Source organism: Zalophus californianus, chromosome 1, assembly GCF_009762305.2.
Source record: "Zalophus californianus isolate mZalCal1 chromosome 1, mZalCal1.pri.v2, whole genome shotgun sequence".
Classification (NCBI taxonomy): domain Eukaryota; kingdom Metazoa; phylum Chordata; class Mammalia; order Carnivora; family Otariidae; genus Zalophus; species Zalophus californianus.
The window spans coordinates 149,087,025-149,103,209 of NC_045595.1; positions in this window are offsets into that span (position 1 = coordinate 149,087,025).

Here is a 16,185-nt window from a genome sequence, read left to right on the forward strand (position 1 = left end):
AAAAAATGTAAGTTACAAAAGGCTACTAAGAGTATGATATCATTTATACCAAGTTTCAAATCTGCAAAATAATATTGTTTTGGATGCATATAGGATGAGTAAAAGTATAAAGACTTACCTGGGAATGACAGACAAAATTCAAGATAATGGTGATTTTAGGGCTGGAAGGATAGATGGGAAATGGATCAGGAAGGTGTCCTCAACTTCTGTTTGAAAGACCTGAGCTAAGGAATGGACACAGTGATTCTCTTTATATTCTTTTAGTGCCTTTTTATGTATATGAAATAAAATATTTTTAAAGAAGAAATTCAGAGGCATATGGTTTATTATTCTCTCTACTTTTCTGGAATTTGAACGGTTTTTTCCAAATTAATAAAATACCACATTTTAATAATACTCTACGCACAACTCCCCCCTTCTGTCACCTGTATTTTACCATTCAAATGAATTTAGGGGAAGATGGAATGAGGCAGGGATATTATTTTTGAAAGTAGTGAGCTAAAGCCTCCTCTACTGAGACCCAGAACTTGAAATAAATTAACTCTGGTTCAGTCTGGAGTATTAATAGGATTTAATTATTAATAAGCTATGCGTCATAAGGGTCCATGATCCTTAAAAGAACTAATCACATTTCAAAGGGCATTGAAAACCACATAAAGGTAATAAAGTTGTGTAATATAATCATCAACTTGTTACCTGAAAGTCTGTGGAGGAAGTGGCTTACTTACTTACATTCTAGAAACCAACCAGACTTTTGCATCGGATTCTGTAACAATGTCATTTAATATCCATGGAGAAGAAACAAAGATTCTACACACACACACACACACACACACACACACACACACAGACACACACACACACACACACACACACACACCCCAACCCATATTGTATAAGGATACATACATATTTAACAACATATATTAGATACATTGGTGGATGACTATCAGGGTGAATGGGTAAAAATAAAATAAAATTATATAAAACTAGAAAGGGGCCTTATATGGAAGATAATGATAATTTGCTATGAATCAAGAGTAAGATTAACTCACCTCTCAGCACGTAAGATTAAAAACAAAAAACCAAACCAAACAAACAAAAAAAACCCAACCTGGTCCCTTGACTTTAAGATGCTTATGAATTAAAGGGGGAAAAATTGTAATATAAATGTGATGGCTTGTAAAATGCTAAGAACTTCTGGATTCTTAGCACGAGAGACAGTATGATATTCTCTCTAAGGAATTAGTAATTTGGTTCCCAATTTTTTTTTTCCAAGAGGGGCAAAAGACTATCTATCATCCCATGTTCAGAGGAAGGCATTTCATAGAGTACGCCCTTTTTCATGCACTCAACTCTTTTGAATTGTTGCACTTGGCTCCAAGTGAGGGACTGATGAGTGCAGGTTGCAGAGAGAAGCCCATAGAGAGAAGAGAGAGCTCTGGTGAAGGATGGTGCGTCCCTGGCATGGGTAAGCACAAGCCCTCTTTCATGTGGAAGTGAAAGAATGTAAAGGCAAATAGCCAAGTGATGCCATGTGTAACGTGGAAAGATACAGGCTTCCTGAACATCTGATCCCACTTATGCTCCTAAAAGCAGAACCATATATATACCCAAGTGACTCCCAGCTAATATGATGTGACACCAGCCCTGTGATGGGAGAATTTGGGGGGGGTTCTGTGTTAAAATGCAGTTTTAGGCAAGACAGCCAGGGTAGGCTTAAATAATAAAGGTTTTTATTTTTCACTCATGTCAGAGTTTGCTCCTCTCCAAAGAGGGACTCAGGAATCTTGGTTCCTTCATCTCGAACACGTGGCAAGTGGGGAAGAGAGAGCCTGAGCATCACATAGGAATTTTTAAGAGCCAAACTGAAGACGGCTTACTTCACTCCCCTACATTTCACAGATAAAAGCCATAGACGCCCAGACCTGCAAGGGAGGCTGGAAACCCAGTCATCCCAAGGGCCCAAGAAGAGCAAACAGGAAGAGGAACACATTGTGCCACCTCTACCAGACGACTGGTGTCAGGAAAATTATTGACGCAATAAAAAATCGCTAACTTTTGATGCATGTGACAATAGACGGTATGCGGCCACTTACTTACAGAAACAACTAATCCTGACTTTTTACACTGACCTCAACAGCAAATCTAAGTAATAAAAAGAGCAAAAATCCAATCCTATTTCTCCCGAGTTCTGCAAAAGCTCAGTAAAATTGTAGAATTTATGCTGACAAGACAGATCTGATGATGATAAATAAATCTTCCATCCCGTTAAGCTCTATTATTTTATATCTCTCAAAGGGTAGTTTTTGAACCCATGGTGAATTCATTCGGTTGTAAAAGAAACTCAAATTCAACCATTTATTTGGATGTGAGTTTCAAAAAGAAGAAAGAAAGGGAACATATTAATTGTGCAAAACAGCAAAGCTAAAAAAAAAAAAAATTCTGCCTCTGCCTGGCTTCCTTCTGGGCTCCACAAAGCTCAGAGAAAAAAATAACCAGTATTAGGAATTCAAAATGCCCAGAAACCGAAAAGAAGGCTTCTCTCAACATTTTCAACAAAAGCCCTGGGAGCTGGGCAGGTGCCCTCCTTGCCCTCCTCACTCACTACAACTGACCAACCTGCAGGGAGAGGGCCTGGCAACTGAGAATGGTGTTCTTAACTTTTTTTGGCAGTGCAGGTCTCTTATCATTACACCATTAGCATCAAGACCACTTCTGTTATCCTACTGTGACTCCTATCACTAACCTGCACTTGCTGAGTCTGCCCTCGGCCATGCACCGTGCTCTGCACTAACACAAACTTTCCATGTTATTGTTTAAAACAACCCAGGATGGAGAAATACTCATGATATCTTTTGTGCAGAAGAAGAAACTAAGGTATAGAGAGGTCGGGTGACTTGTCCAACGTCGCACAACTAGGTAACAGCAGCCTTGAGCAAGGACTGTGACCCAGGCCCTAGCTGAAGCATTTAGCAGCTTTGCCTCACCAGCCCTCTGATAATACATAACAGTAATTATTGAGATGAACACCGGTTAACATCAAACATAGGGGAAAAAATGAAAATCACTTGCCATTCTAGAAGTTACATCAAGAGATAACTATTATTAATTTATTGCTGTATTTCCTTTAACCTTTTTTTTTTTTTCACACCCTTGGGTCAAAATAGAGGTGACATTATTTTTAACCGCCTTGTTGAAATATAATTCACATACTAGGTAAGTGGCTCATTTAAAGTGTATGGATTCAATTCAATTCTTAGTTCCTGCAAAGAAGTGTGCCATCATCACTACCATCTAATTTTAGATTATTTTCATTACCAAAAAGAAGCTCCATATCCACTCCCCTACACTCTAACCTCCCAGCTCTGGGCAATGGTTAATGTACTTTCTGCCCCTATAGATTTGCCTACTCTGGACCCTTCAGACACATAGAATCATACAAAATGTGATCTTTTGTGATGACTGGCTTCTATCACTTAGCATGAAGCTTTCAGAGTTGATCCATGTTGTAGCACTTATCAGAACTTCATTCCATTGAATACTATTCCATGGTATGTATATACCACATTTTCTTTATCGATTCACCTGTTGATGGACATTTGGGCTCTTTGCAGTTTTTAGCTATTATATGTGGCTGTTTTAAAAGTTCATGTATAGGTTTCTGTGTGGGCATACATTTTCCTTTCTCCTAGGAGTGGAATTATTGGTTCACATGATAACCCTATGTTTAATTTTTTGAGGAACTTCCAAACTATTTTCCAAAGCAGCGTACCATGTCATGTTCCCACCACAGTGAACGAGAGTTTCCCTTGCTCTGCATCCTCGCCAACATTGGCTGTCTGTCTTTTTGATTATAGCCATCCTAGTGGGTGTGAAGTTGTATCTCACTGTGCTTTCCATTTGCATTTCCCTAATGACTAGTAACGTTGAGCATCTTTCATGTGCTTCTTAGCCATTTGTGTATCTTTGGAGAAATGTCTATTTAAATCTTTTGTCTATTTGAAAAATTGGCTCACTTGTCTTTTTATTGTTGAGTTATGAATTCTTTGCATATTTTGGTTACAAATCCCTTACAAGATATCTGATTTGCAAATATTTTCTCCCACTCTGCAGGTTGTCTTTTCACTTTCTTTTTTTTTTTTTTTAAGATTTAATTATTTTATTTATGCGAGAGAGTGAGAGAGAGCAAGGCACGAGCAAGGGAAGGAACAGAGGGGGAAGGACAAGCGGACATGGAGCTCAACGTGGGGCCTGATGCAGGGCCGATCTCATGACCCTGAGAGCGTGACCTGAGCCGAAACCAAGAGCCTGACGCTCAACCAACTGAGCCACCCAGGTGTCTTGGTCAAAGCTTATTTTTTTTTTAAAGATTTTATTTATTTATTTGAGAGAGAGAGAGAGAGAGAGAGAAACAGCATGAGAGGGGAGAAGGTCAGAGGGAGAAGCAGGCTCCCCACTGAGCCGGGAGCCCGACGTGGGACTCGATCCCAGGACCCTGGGATCATGACCTGAGCCGAAGGCAGTCACTTAACCAACTGAGCCACCCAGGCGCCTGGTCAATGCTTATTTTTAATAAAATATATTGTTTAAAAATAGGAATCATATTAGATAAAACATTTTTTCTCCATACATTTTTTCACATATTTCATCTTGGGCCTTTCACCTGTAATTTACCTAAAATTTTCCACCCAAATTTTACTTTCAGCTTATACTATGTAGTTTTATCAAGCCTTCAGAGAAATAGTAGAATTGAAGATGCTGGAAAAACATTACAAAAAAAAAAAAATCCCACACTAGCAAACCCTTAGTCCAAAAATTTAGTAACACATTCATTTTTTAAATAATATAATCACATCACAAAAATGCAGAAAGTAGAGAAAAGGAATAAAGGTGCCCACACTGATCACCCTAGCAGACCCACCATTATCTTCATGTACTTCCTTCTGGTACTTTTTTTTTTTAGCATATTTTTGAAGAATTGCAATCATACAGCATATATAAATTTACATTCTGCTGTTAAATTTAGCATGCCATTAGATTCTTTCCATGTTTCTCCCTTGTTTTCGTAACTAGTATTTTTACCAGCTGCAGAATATACCAAATGAATGTACTATAGTTTACATAACTATTCTTTTATTAAATATTTGGCATCTTTCCAGGAAAATCTCCCCTTTTTTTTTCACTATTATGAGTAATGCACCGATGAATATTTTCTTTGCTTATAGCTGTTTCCATGTTTGGGATTATTTCCTTGGGATACATTCCTAGAACTAGAATTACTAAATTGAAAGTTATAATTTTGTGTGTCTCTCAATATATATTGCCAGATTACTTTCCAAAAGGTTTGATTCACTTCAAAATGCTGTTGGTGATGATTGATGATGATGTTTTGGGTACCATCATTTAAAAAAATACTTCATTAATTTAAGTGAAAAAAAAAAGCTCCTTGTTTTAATTTGCATTTCATTTTATTAGTACTTAAATTCAACATCCTTCATAGGTGTGACATTCTAGTTTTATTTTCTTTAAGTTAATTATTATTGTGAGAAACATGGTCAGATCTGTCATATATTAAACATATAGCTATAAATAGTATGTAGTTATATGAATTCGAACATATAGTTCAGGGGATCTGTTACTGAAATTTTATTGAAATTACTTGAAATTTTATTTCAAACTTATGTTTATAAATTTATGTTTATAACTTCATCATAGAGATACAACTCCAGTAAATTTCTTCTGTACTTCATGAACCAAGGTCCATACATAAGTGAGGTTTTGGGGTTTTTTCCCTAGGCAGAAGGGCAAGTGAGGTGAACAGAGAGATTAATAAAAAAACATATTCATTTAGATAAGGTATTATTATGACTTGATATTGCTCATGTTAAAATTTTATAGCCAAGTTCCCATCATGTGGTAGACATCTTTTAGTATGTAATTATTTTAAATATAGCCTATTATTTTAATTATCTCTAATTAAAAGCACTTTTACATATCAATGTGTATTCTAGCAAAAAGGAACTCTGAATTCTTTCCATTTTATAATGCAGCCCCCTATTTCTCTCTGTAATTTTATATGTAGGCAGTAAGTCCCAGGGAGTTCCTTTAGATAAGCTATGAATTTTAAAACTAACCCACATTTTTATTTTATTGTGCTACAAAAATAATGTTAAAGGACTTTTCACTAAGTGTTTTTGTGCCTTCACTAAGTACTTTTCTTTTATCTGATTGTTCACATGCTGCTTTCAATGAATACTAACTACTTCTAGTTGGGATTTTATTTCACAGTGAGAAGGTGGATTCACCATGTCCTAATTATCATTATTATTCCATCACCCAGGTAGTCTTAGGAGACCACAAGAACGTGTCCTGTTATTTGCAGTTATGGTCAATCATCACCATTGGAATTAACGCACAATTAGGTTGAGTCATGAATATCCTGACTCAGATGCCTCTTTTGAAAAACTGGAGTTAAGGCTTTGGGGGCAATTTCAAAAAGTATGTTTTCTTCACTGCTTTTTAAAAGAGCCCATCAGAGGTTTACAAAATAATATCCATTTACTTACCACCTAATTTTGGATTTTTCCAAAATTTAGGAAGCTCTAAGGGCAAGCATTTATTTGAATCAAATGAAGGAAAGTCCAAACTTGCTTAATTTGAAGCCCTTTGTTCCATTTCTCCTTCTCCATTATATTTGTCCCTCCCTGTAGTTGGTTTCTTCTTTCTTTCCTTATTACTATTTTATTTTAATCTCATCCAGGTCCACATTCCCACATTACTCCCTCCTGGGTGCCCTTCTTTTTGTCTTCTCCTGTCCTTTTTTGAACACCACCAAATATCTAGCTGCATCTCTAGTTAAAGGGACCTCATTTTTAAAGATAATTTCTGGGTTTTTTTCTTAATATTTCTTAAGACATTTTCTTAACATTTGTCCTAATTTTCGTAGGTTATCCAAGTAATTCATGCCCATTACAAAAACTGCAAAAACACAAAAGAGTAAGAAATGAAAACTTCCTGTTATTCCAACTTCCAGAGGTAACCACTATTAATTTATTGCTGTATTTCCTTCAAGTCTTTTTTTTAACTAAAAAAAAAAGCAAAACCTGAATAAATCAGGATCATGATCTTATTAGAGACATTTTTTTAAGATTTTAAAAATTTATATGAGAGAGGGGGAGATATCTAGGAAAGCAGGATAAAGGAAATGAAAATCACCCATAATTTTATCATCCAGAGATAATCACTTTTAATATTTTGACCTATTTCTGGTCTTCTTTCCTATGCATATTATTATAAAAACTGGATCATCCTCTATGTACAGGTTGTAGAATATTGAATTCTGTGTGAAAATTTCCAAAATACTGAACAAACATTCATCAACCACTTACCAAGTTCTGAGTGTTGAGGCAATATGGAAAAGTAGACAGAAAACGTCTTTGCCTTCCCAGACCTTACATTCTAGTGAGGAAGAAAGACAATCAGCAAACAAATAATAATAGACATGATATCCCAAGAGACATGTGCTGTGGAATAAAAGAAAGCAAGGTAAGGGATGGAGACGAAGGGGAAGGGAGCTGGTGCCTTTGTATGGGGAGGTGAGAGAGGAGGGTTCCCTGAGGAAATGATAGTTGAGCAGATCCCTAAGAGAGAGAGAGAGGAAAGAGGAAAGAAGAAAGAAAGAAAGAAAGAAAGAAAGAAAGAAAGAAAGAAAGAAAGAAAGAAAGAAAGAAAGAAAGAAAGAAAGAGAGAAAGAAAGAAAGAGAGAAAGAAAAGAAAGAGAGAAAGAGAGAGAGAGAAAGAGAGAAAGAGAGAAAGAAAGAAAGAAAGAGAGAAAGAAAGAAAGAAAGAGAGAAAGAAAGAGAAAGAGAGAGAGAGAAAGAGAGAAAGAGAGAGAGAAAGAAAGAAAGAAAGAGAGAAAGAAAGAGAGAAAGAAAGAGAGAAAGAGAGAAAGAAAGAAAGAGAGAGAAAGAGAGAAAGAAAGAGAGAAAGAAAGAAAGAAAGAAAGAAAGAGAGAAAGAGAGAAAGAAAGAAAGAGAGAAAGAGAGAAAGAAAGAAAGAGAGAAAGAAAGAAAGAGAGAACGAGAGAAAGAAAGAAAGAAAGAAAGAGAGAGAGAAAGAGAGAAAGAAAGAGAGAGAGAGAAAGAAAGAAAGAAAGAAAGAAAAAGAAAGAAAGAAAGAAAAAGAAAGAAAAAGAAAAAGAAGAAAGAAAGAAGAAAGAAAGAAAGAAAAGAAAGAAAGAAAAGAAAGAGAGAGAGAAAGAAAGAAAGAAAGAAAGAAAGAGGAAAGAAAGAAAGAAAGATTATTTTTCTGGATTTGGTGTTATTTCTGGTATATTTCAGCTTTTTAAGTATTTTATTTGTGATTTCTCCTTTTCATCTTGAATAAATATTTGCCTTTGTCCCTAATTTTGTGTTCTTTTTCTTAAAGAGGGCCGCTACATTGTATAAGCCTCAGTCCTCACCCATGGTGGATCCAGGGGTGGCAGTGCTCTCTGTAAGGGAGGCTGGGACATGTACCCCTTAACAATGTTTTTGGGCATCGATCCTTCATCTCTGTCAGTGGTGCGTGGTCACTGGCTCGGTAAATCAGAAGCCCAGCCCGGCAGGGGAAAAGCCTAGAAGCGGATTCACATTACAGAACCCTGGGCAGGTTTAGGATTTGGGGGCCCAAGGTACACCCAAAAGCGAGGCTGAAAACAAGAAGACAGGTGGAATTCACCCAGAGCAAAAGATGTACTTCCAGATTCCCCTCCCAGCTCATGGGACTGAACAGCCCGCCTCCCCACCCTGGCTGATGCAGCTTGGCTTACTCCGGTCCGTTCTCTGAGTTCTTACTATCAGCAATTTACCTGCTTCAGACACCTCTTTTATTTCCCAACATGTTGAAGACTTCTGAAACCCCGTGTCTGCTTGCATTCAGATAAGCCCTTCGATGCTTTCACATGTTAGTTTATTTTTTGTTAGAAGAATTTTGAAACCCAGACCAATTTCTTTCCATGCTGCAGAAAGTGGAAGGTTTGAAAGCAGTCAGATGATGACAGGAATTAAAGTCTTAGTCTGCTGAGGCTTTAACATCCTGTTAGAGGAGACATTTGCTTGGCAGACTCCCAGCCTGGTTGCCAGGCTGATCACCCAGTGATGTGGCAGCATTTGAAATGTCATGTTCTACATGTCCTGCTCACTCTATGGTCTGCACAAATATAGTAGTGTTGTTACCATCGCTTACTTGGCTGCCTTTGAGTCGTGGAGCCAAGATATTTTAGCCTCATGGATCCTGCATTGCATTGATAATGTGGACAGATTTACATTTATAGCTTCCTACTGAATGTTTTTTTAGAAACAACTTTCAGGAGACTTCAAGGTAGCAATAGATCACAGGCAACTTAATTACTTAATCGTAATGAAAATTTTCCAACTCTGGAGAATAACGTTGGAAAAACTATCTCTCCCTTGATTTTTCCAAAATTCCCCTAGCCTGGCTTCCATATGTGTTAAGTAAGCTCAGTAGTGCACGCTGGTGAAGCCTGCAGGACTCAACCCACCAGTTCTGAACTTCAGCTGCACATTAGAACAACCTGGAGATCTTTTAACACATATCAATGCCAGGGACCCATTCCCAGAGATTCTGATTCAGTGGTTTTGGGGTGGGACCCCTGGCCCTAATAGTTTTTCAAGGTCCCCAGGTGGTTTAATCATGAAGCCAGGATTGAGAACCATTGTACCTGGAAAAAATGGGCACAAATGTCAATCTATCCTTTTCCCAAGGAGTGAAGTAGCAGAAAATTCTGGTGATCGCAGGGAATTCACCCCTTGGGGTTACTGATTTCCGATGACAAAATGCTGGTGGCATCTCTTCCTTCCTTTTCCTCATTGTGAGGGACTGGAGCTGGAGAGAGGAAGGCATCTGGAGTCCATGGGGCATAATCCTCAGCTCAGGCTGTGGGGTGCTGTCATAGAAAGAATGCCTTTCCTTTAAGCTGAAATACTTAGAGGAGACGTGGCTGGAGAGGATGAAGATGTTCCTGAAAATGTGGTTTTCTGACTTTACAATTGGAAGTGATCTCAGTGAAAAGAAAAGGAGGACACATAAGGAAGAATCCAGTGGGGGTTGCGCCGGGAGACCGGCTCAAATCAGAAAGCAATGGAACAAGAAGGGCATATAAGGAGATCTGGAGGGGGGTTCCTGGGAAGCCCAGCTGACGGAGGCTTGCAACAAAGAGCTACCAAGATAAAGGGGCTGATGTAATGAAGCCAAGAATGAGGGGTTCGGGGAAGGAGACCTGGGCTCACTGCTTGGAGCCAACGCAACATGTTGATGGATTAGGAAAAAGAGTAAAATGCCACAACGGTCATTTCTGCTTACTCCATCAGAGAGAACCATCATTGTTCTGAAAAGGATAGGATGATCTCGGATGATAAGGAACTGAGATCCAAGACAGAAAGTTTAACTGAAAAAAATATGCAGAAACAGCCAGGGAAATTCTAAAAGCAAAAAAGTAATTAGAATGGGATTTTAAAAACAAAATGAAATGAAAATGGACAAAGTAGTGGAACAGGGCAGGATGTACGGCAGCCAAATAGATTTTGAAATTTACTGTGTGGTGAAGTGGTATTTCAGTGGGAAAAGATAAACGCTTCAAAATGGTTTGCGGCAAGTGGCAGCCCACTTTGAAAAAAAAAAAAAGCTGGATTTTGATTCCTTAAATTGAAATAAATTTGAGGTGTACTTTAAAATACCAGGAAAAACACAAATGAATTTATACAGTTGACCCCAAACATATGGGTTTGAACTGTGCAAATCCACTTAAACATGGACTTTTTTGATAAATACAGTACAGTATCGTAAATGTTTTCTCTTATGATTTTTAATGATATTTTTTCTCTAGCTTTATTATAAGAATACAGTAATAATGTATATAACCTACCAAATATTTGTTAATTTGACTTCATATGCTTTCAGTAGGCTTCTGGTCAACGGTAGGCTATTAGCAGTTAAGTTTTTGGGGAGTCAAAAGTTATATGCAGAGTTTTGATTGCATGGGGAGGTTGATGTTCCTAATCCCCATGTTGTTCAAGGGTCAACTGTATGTGATCTCGGTGGAAAATAATTTTTTGAATCTGTGTACACACATGTACACACATACATACATACACACACATAAAAAGCATACTATATGTTTGTTTATGAGCCCCAAAAAGAAAACAAAACAAATTCTTGGCAGGATACACATCAAACTTGACAGCAATTATTTCTGGGGCATGAAACTGGAGGACAATAAAGAGGGAGACAATCTCTCCCTTTCTCTCAATCTCTCTCTCTATATATACAATTACATATATGTATATATATAATTTGGTTATTAACTTAGTGTGCATATATAAATATATGCAGTTCTATATATAAATATGCACATATATATAAAACTATATGCACACTAAGTTAATAAGTAAGTACATATTTTATGTTTAATATAAACATATATTATATATTTAATATATGTTTAAGTATTAGGTATTAGTTGATTTAGTTTTGTGGAGAAGATTTTTAAAAAAGGACAAATTTGTAAAAGATCAACCTTGGTTGAGAGTTTGAAGAAAAGCACTTGCTTGCTCTAATTATAATTTCAAATTTTTTGGCCCAGACAAATCTCCCCATAGGGTCCTGAAAGAATGTGAGACGTGGTGAACTCATGGTCCAGGAAAGGGAAGTTGCACTGAGCAGCATTATGCTGTTAGTTCAGTAATGACTAGTGCTGTTGGAAAGGAGGCAATAACCACTAGAAAGAAGCATCACCAACTGAAAGTTCTGTTGGTTACAGGGAGAGGAAAGGGCCCCTGTTGTTGCATCTGAGCTCAGCTACTCACCAGCTCTGTGAACTTGGACGAGTTGCCTAACTCAGCTGGCCTCCTGGAGCCTCAGCCTCTTCATCACAACACCATGGAGGGTGTGAGCTTGGATGAAATGGGTCAGCTAAAGATGCTTCCAAACAGTAAGGGGCTGTGCACAGGTTATTACTCTTTCACAGGGTTATTAGATTGATTGAACAGAAGAATGTAGTAGACACATTCCTCAACAGAACAGGCGATGGACACTTTTCATTGTATTTTTCAGGAAAGGCTGAAGATAGGAGTTGGAGGCTGGGACGACTGAGTGGGTTAGGAACTTGCTGAATGACTCTGCCTACAGATGCGGAACTAATGGGTTGACAGGAAATTTCTATTGGCCTGTCACAACGTTCTAGGCCATAACCCTATCTTTCACATTTTAATTCTTATCAAATGTGCAAGTGACATGAAGTTAAAGATAGAAAGCTTGTCAGAGACAAAAACAGAATCGAAAACATCCTTGCAGGCTAAAACAAAGATGGATTTTTGAGATAAATGTAACTGGATAATTTTGTCTTATAATTATATTAAAAATGTAATTTGCAAAGATCTTTAAAAACTATAATGCCCAGAGCTGGCCAGTTAAAAAAAAAACAAACAGGTAATTTCATATACTCTCGGTAAGAGTATAAATAGGCACACCATGGAAGGAAAATTGACAGTATATATTGCAGGTCTTAAAAATAAGTATATTCTTTGACCCAGAAAGTCACTTCTGAAAATGTGTAAAATAAAACCAGGGGGGACACCTGGGTGGCTCAGTCGTTAGGCGTCTGCCTTCAGCTCAGGTCATGACCCCAGGGTCCTGGGATGGAGTCCCCGCATCGGGCTCCTTGCTCAGTGGGGAGTCTGGTTCTCCCTCTGCCTGCCACTCTCCCTGCTCGTGCACGCTCTCGCTTTCTCTCTTTGACAAATAAACAATTAAAATCTTAAAAAACAAAAAACCAAAGATGTCCATCCCAGCATTATTTATGACAGAGAATAACTATAAATAACATATACATCTAATGACACAGATCTGTAAGTAAAGGATGGTATGTACATAGGATGAAGTGCTATATAGCAGCAGTTCTCAACTGGGGGGTGATTTTGCCCCCCAGGGGACTTTGGCGAAGTTTGGTTGTCACAATCTGTTGGGAAGGGGAGTGCTACTGGCATTTAGGGGAAAGTGACCAGAGATACTGCTAAAAATTTTCCAATGCACAGGAAAGCTCCCCACAACAAAGAATTATGTCCCAAGATGTCAATAGTGCCAAGAAATAATGTCGAGAAAAATCTGCTCTATAGTCTTTAAAAATTATGTTGAGGAAGAATACCTAATGATATGGAAAAATTTGTAAACACTTTGTAAAATGTTTTTAAAAGTTATAAAATACTGGGGCGCCTGGGTGGCTCAGTCGTTAAGTGTCTGCCTTCAGCTCAGGTCATGATCCCAGGGTCCTGGGATCAAGCCCCGCATCAGGCTCCCTGCTCCGCGGGAAGCCTGCTTCTCCCTCTCCCACTCCCCCTGCTTGTGTTCCCTCTCTTGCTGTGTCTCTCTCTGTCAAATAAATAAATAAAATCTTTAAAAAAATTTTAAAAAGTTATAAAATACTGAGATTTCATTTGCGTGATAAAAAAAAAATTAGAAGATGGGGAGCCTGGGTGGCTCAGCGAGTTGAGCAAAATACTCTTGATTTCTACTTGGGTTGTGATCTTGGTGTTGTGGGATCAAAGCTCGTGTGGGGCTGCGCTAGGGGTGGAATCTGCTTGTCCCTCTCCCTCTGCTTCTTCCCCCACGTGGGCTATCTCTACAATAAATAAATGAATAAAATCTTAAAAAAAAAAACCTGGAACACAGTACACCAACATATTGAATAACTGATGAGTAGCAGGCTACGAGGAATTTAAATTTTCTTCTGCATGCTTTTCTGCATTTTTCAAAGTTTCTTACAACACATGCAGTACCTTGAAGATCAGTGAAGAAAAATATTCAAAGGAAATGAACTATCAAGGGTTGGTCTTTTCTGTAAGCAGTTATGAAAAAGTTTTGATGGCTTTTGTTGACAGTGAGCCTGCAATCTTGGACTAGATTAGCCAAGATACATCTTCCAAGATCAGGAATGAGGGATTCATGGTCCTTTCCCCCTATACTGGCCAGTTCTCAGTTGGACTCTTGTGTTCAGTACTGGGCACTACATTTTATCAGAAATGTAGGAGTTGTGTATTTACACAGTGTCTATTTATGCAGAGAAAAACGGATGTGGGTGTGTTTTCCTATTAGTTGACTCAGTAGAAGTTGTGATCTCAGTCTGATCCAATAAACTGAAAATTCTCTTTAGGTAACTACAGGACAACTCCGTAGGTAAATGTCCAGTCTTTCAGAGCCCTTTTCCTCTACAAGGTGCGGACAAACTTTCACTTTGCTTCTGAGACAGCCAAGGAGGGACCCTGCAACCCCACCGGGTCCTGCAGATCCTTGCACCCCCTGCTGGTCAACACTGCACCTGAGTGGTGGCTGCTGAGAGGCAAGTGGGCTTGCTCTGGGGTATTCTGTGGCTGTCTGCCCCTGAACCCTGGGGCGCACGCATCCTCCTTCCTTTTCCAATCCTGGCTGGGCACCCCTCCTGCTGGTGCTGTGGCCCCTTGAGGCTGGCCTGTGATCTCACTGAGGTGACACCCTCTAGCAAACTCAGCCAGATTCAGCCAACTTCTACAGCTTTCTGTTGGGGCACAGGGGAGCTGGGTCCTGGCCACACAGGAAGCAGAGCTGCCTAGAGACAGTTAAACTCAGGCCCTCCCTGCTAAACTGGGTCGCTGAGTTTATATATTGAGGGCTGTTTTTTTTTCCCCCATGTGCAATATTTTTTTTTTTTTTTTTTTTGCGGGCATTGGGGGGGTTGTGGGGGAAGGGAAGAGAAGCACTTCAAACTTAGAAAAAGTCACATATACCCTCTGCCTAAGATTCACCAGTTATTTATATGTTGTGTCTTTGGTTTTATCTTTCTCTGTGTGTTTGTATGTGTGTGTATATATACATATACATTTCTCCATACATACACACATATGTGTACAAATACATTTTTTTCCTGAATCACCTGAAAGGATAAAATCCCAGAAAAAGTTTTGATATAGACAAGATTATTCTAAAATTTATATGGAAGGGGCACCTGGGTGGATCAGTCGGTTAGGCATCTGACTCTAGGTTTTGGCTCAGGTCGTGATCTCATGGGTTGTGGGATGAAGCCCCATCTTGGGCTCCACGCTCAGTAGGGAGTCTGCTTGAAGATTCACTCCCTCTACCCCTTCCCCGATGCACGCTTACTCTCTCTAAAATAGATACATAAATCTTAAAAAATAAAATAAGTAAAATTTACATGGAAAAGGAACTGCAACAGCTAAAACAGCCTGCGTGGCTCAGTTGGTTGGGCATCTGCCTTCGGCTCAGGTCATGATCCCAGAGTCCCGGAATCGAGTCCCACATCGGGCTCCCTGCTCACGGGGGAGCCTGCTTCTCCCCCTGCTTGTGCTCTCTCTCTAATAAATGAATAAAATCTTAAAAAAAAAAGGTAGTGGGAGAAATCAGGCTACTTATTTCAAGACTTATTATATACTAAGTACATTATATAAGCATAATCTTACGTTATATAGTTATATATATGATATATTATATCATATATAATCAACAGAACAGAGAATCCAGAAATAGACTTCTGTAAGTATAGCCAACTGCTTTTTGACAAAGGTGCAAAAGCAATGCAGTAGAGGATAGACTACAACAAATGGTGCTGAACAATTGGATACCACAGGCCTAGTCTAAGTCTCACATCTTGTACAGAAATTAACTCAAAATGGATCATGTATTTAAATGTAAAACTTTAGAAAAAAACATAGAAGGAAAACTTTAGGAACTGGGGCTTGGTGATGAGTTCTTAGATATGACAGCAAAAGCATGATCCACAAAAGAAATTAAACTAACTCTGTCAAAATTAAAAACTTTTGTTCTCTAAAAGACCCTGTTAAGATTAAAAAACATGCTACAGATAAGAGAAAATATTTATAAGCCATATATCTGGCAAAAAGGTTAGTATCTAGGATATATAAAGAACATTCAAAATTCAACAGTAAAAAAAATAATCCAATTAGAAAATGGACAAAAGACATGAACAGGCATCTCACTGAAGAGGATATATAGATGGCAAATAAGCACATGAAAAAAATATTCAACATTGCTAATCATTGGGGAAATGTACAGTAAGACCATGATGATATATTACTACACACCTAATTAGAATGGCTAAAATTAAAACAAACAAAC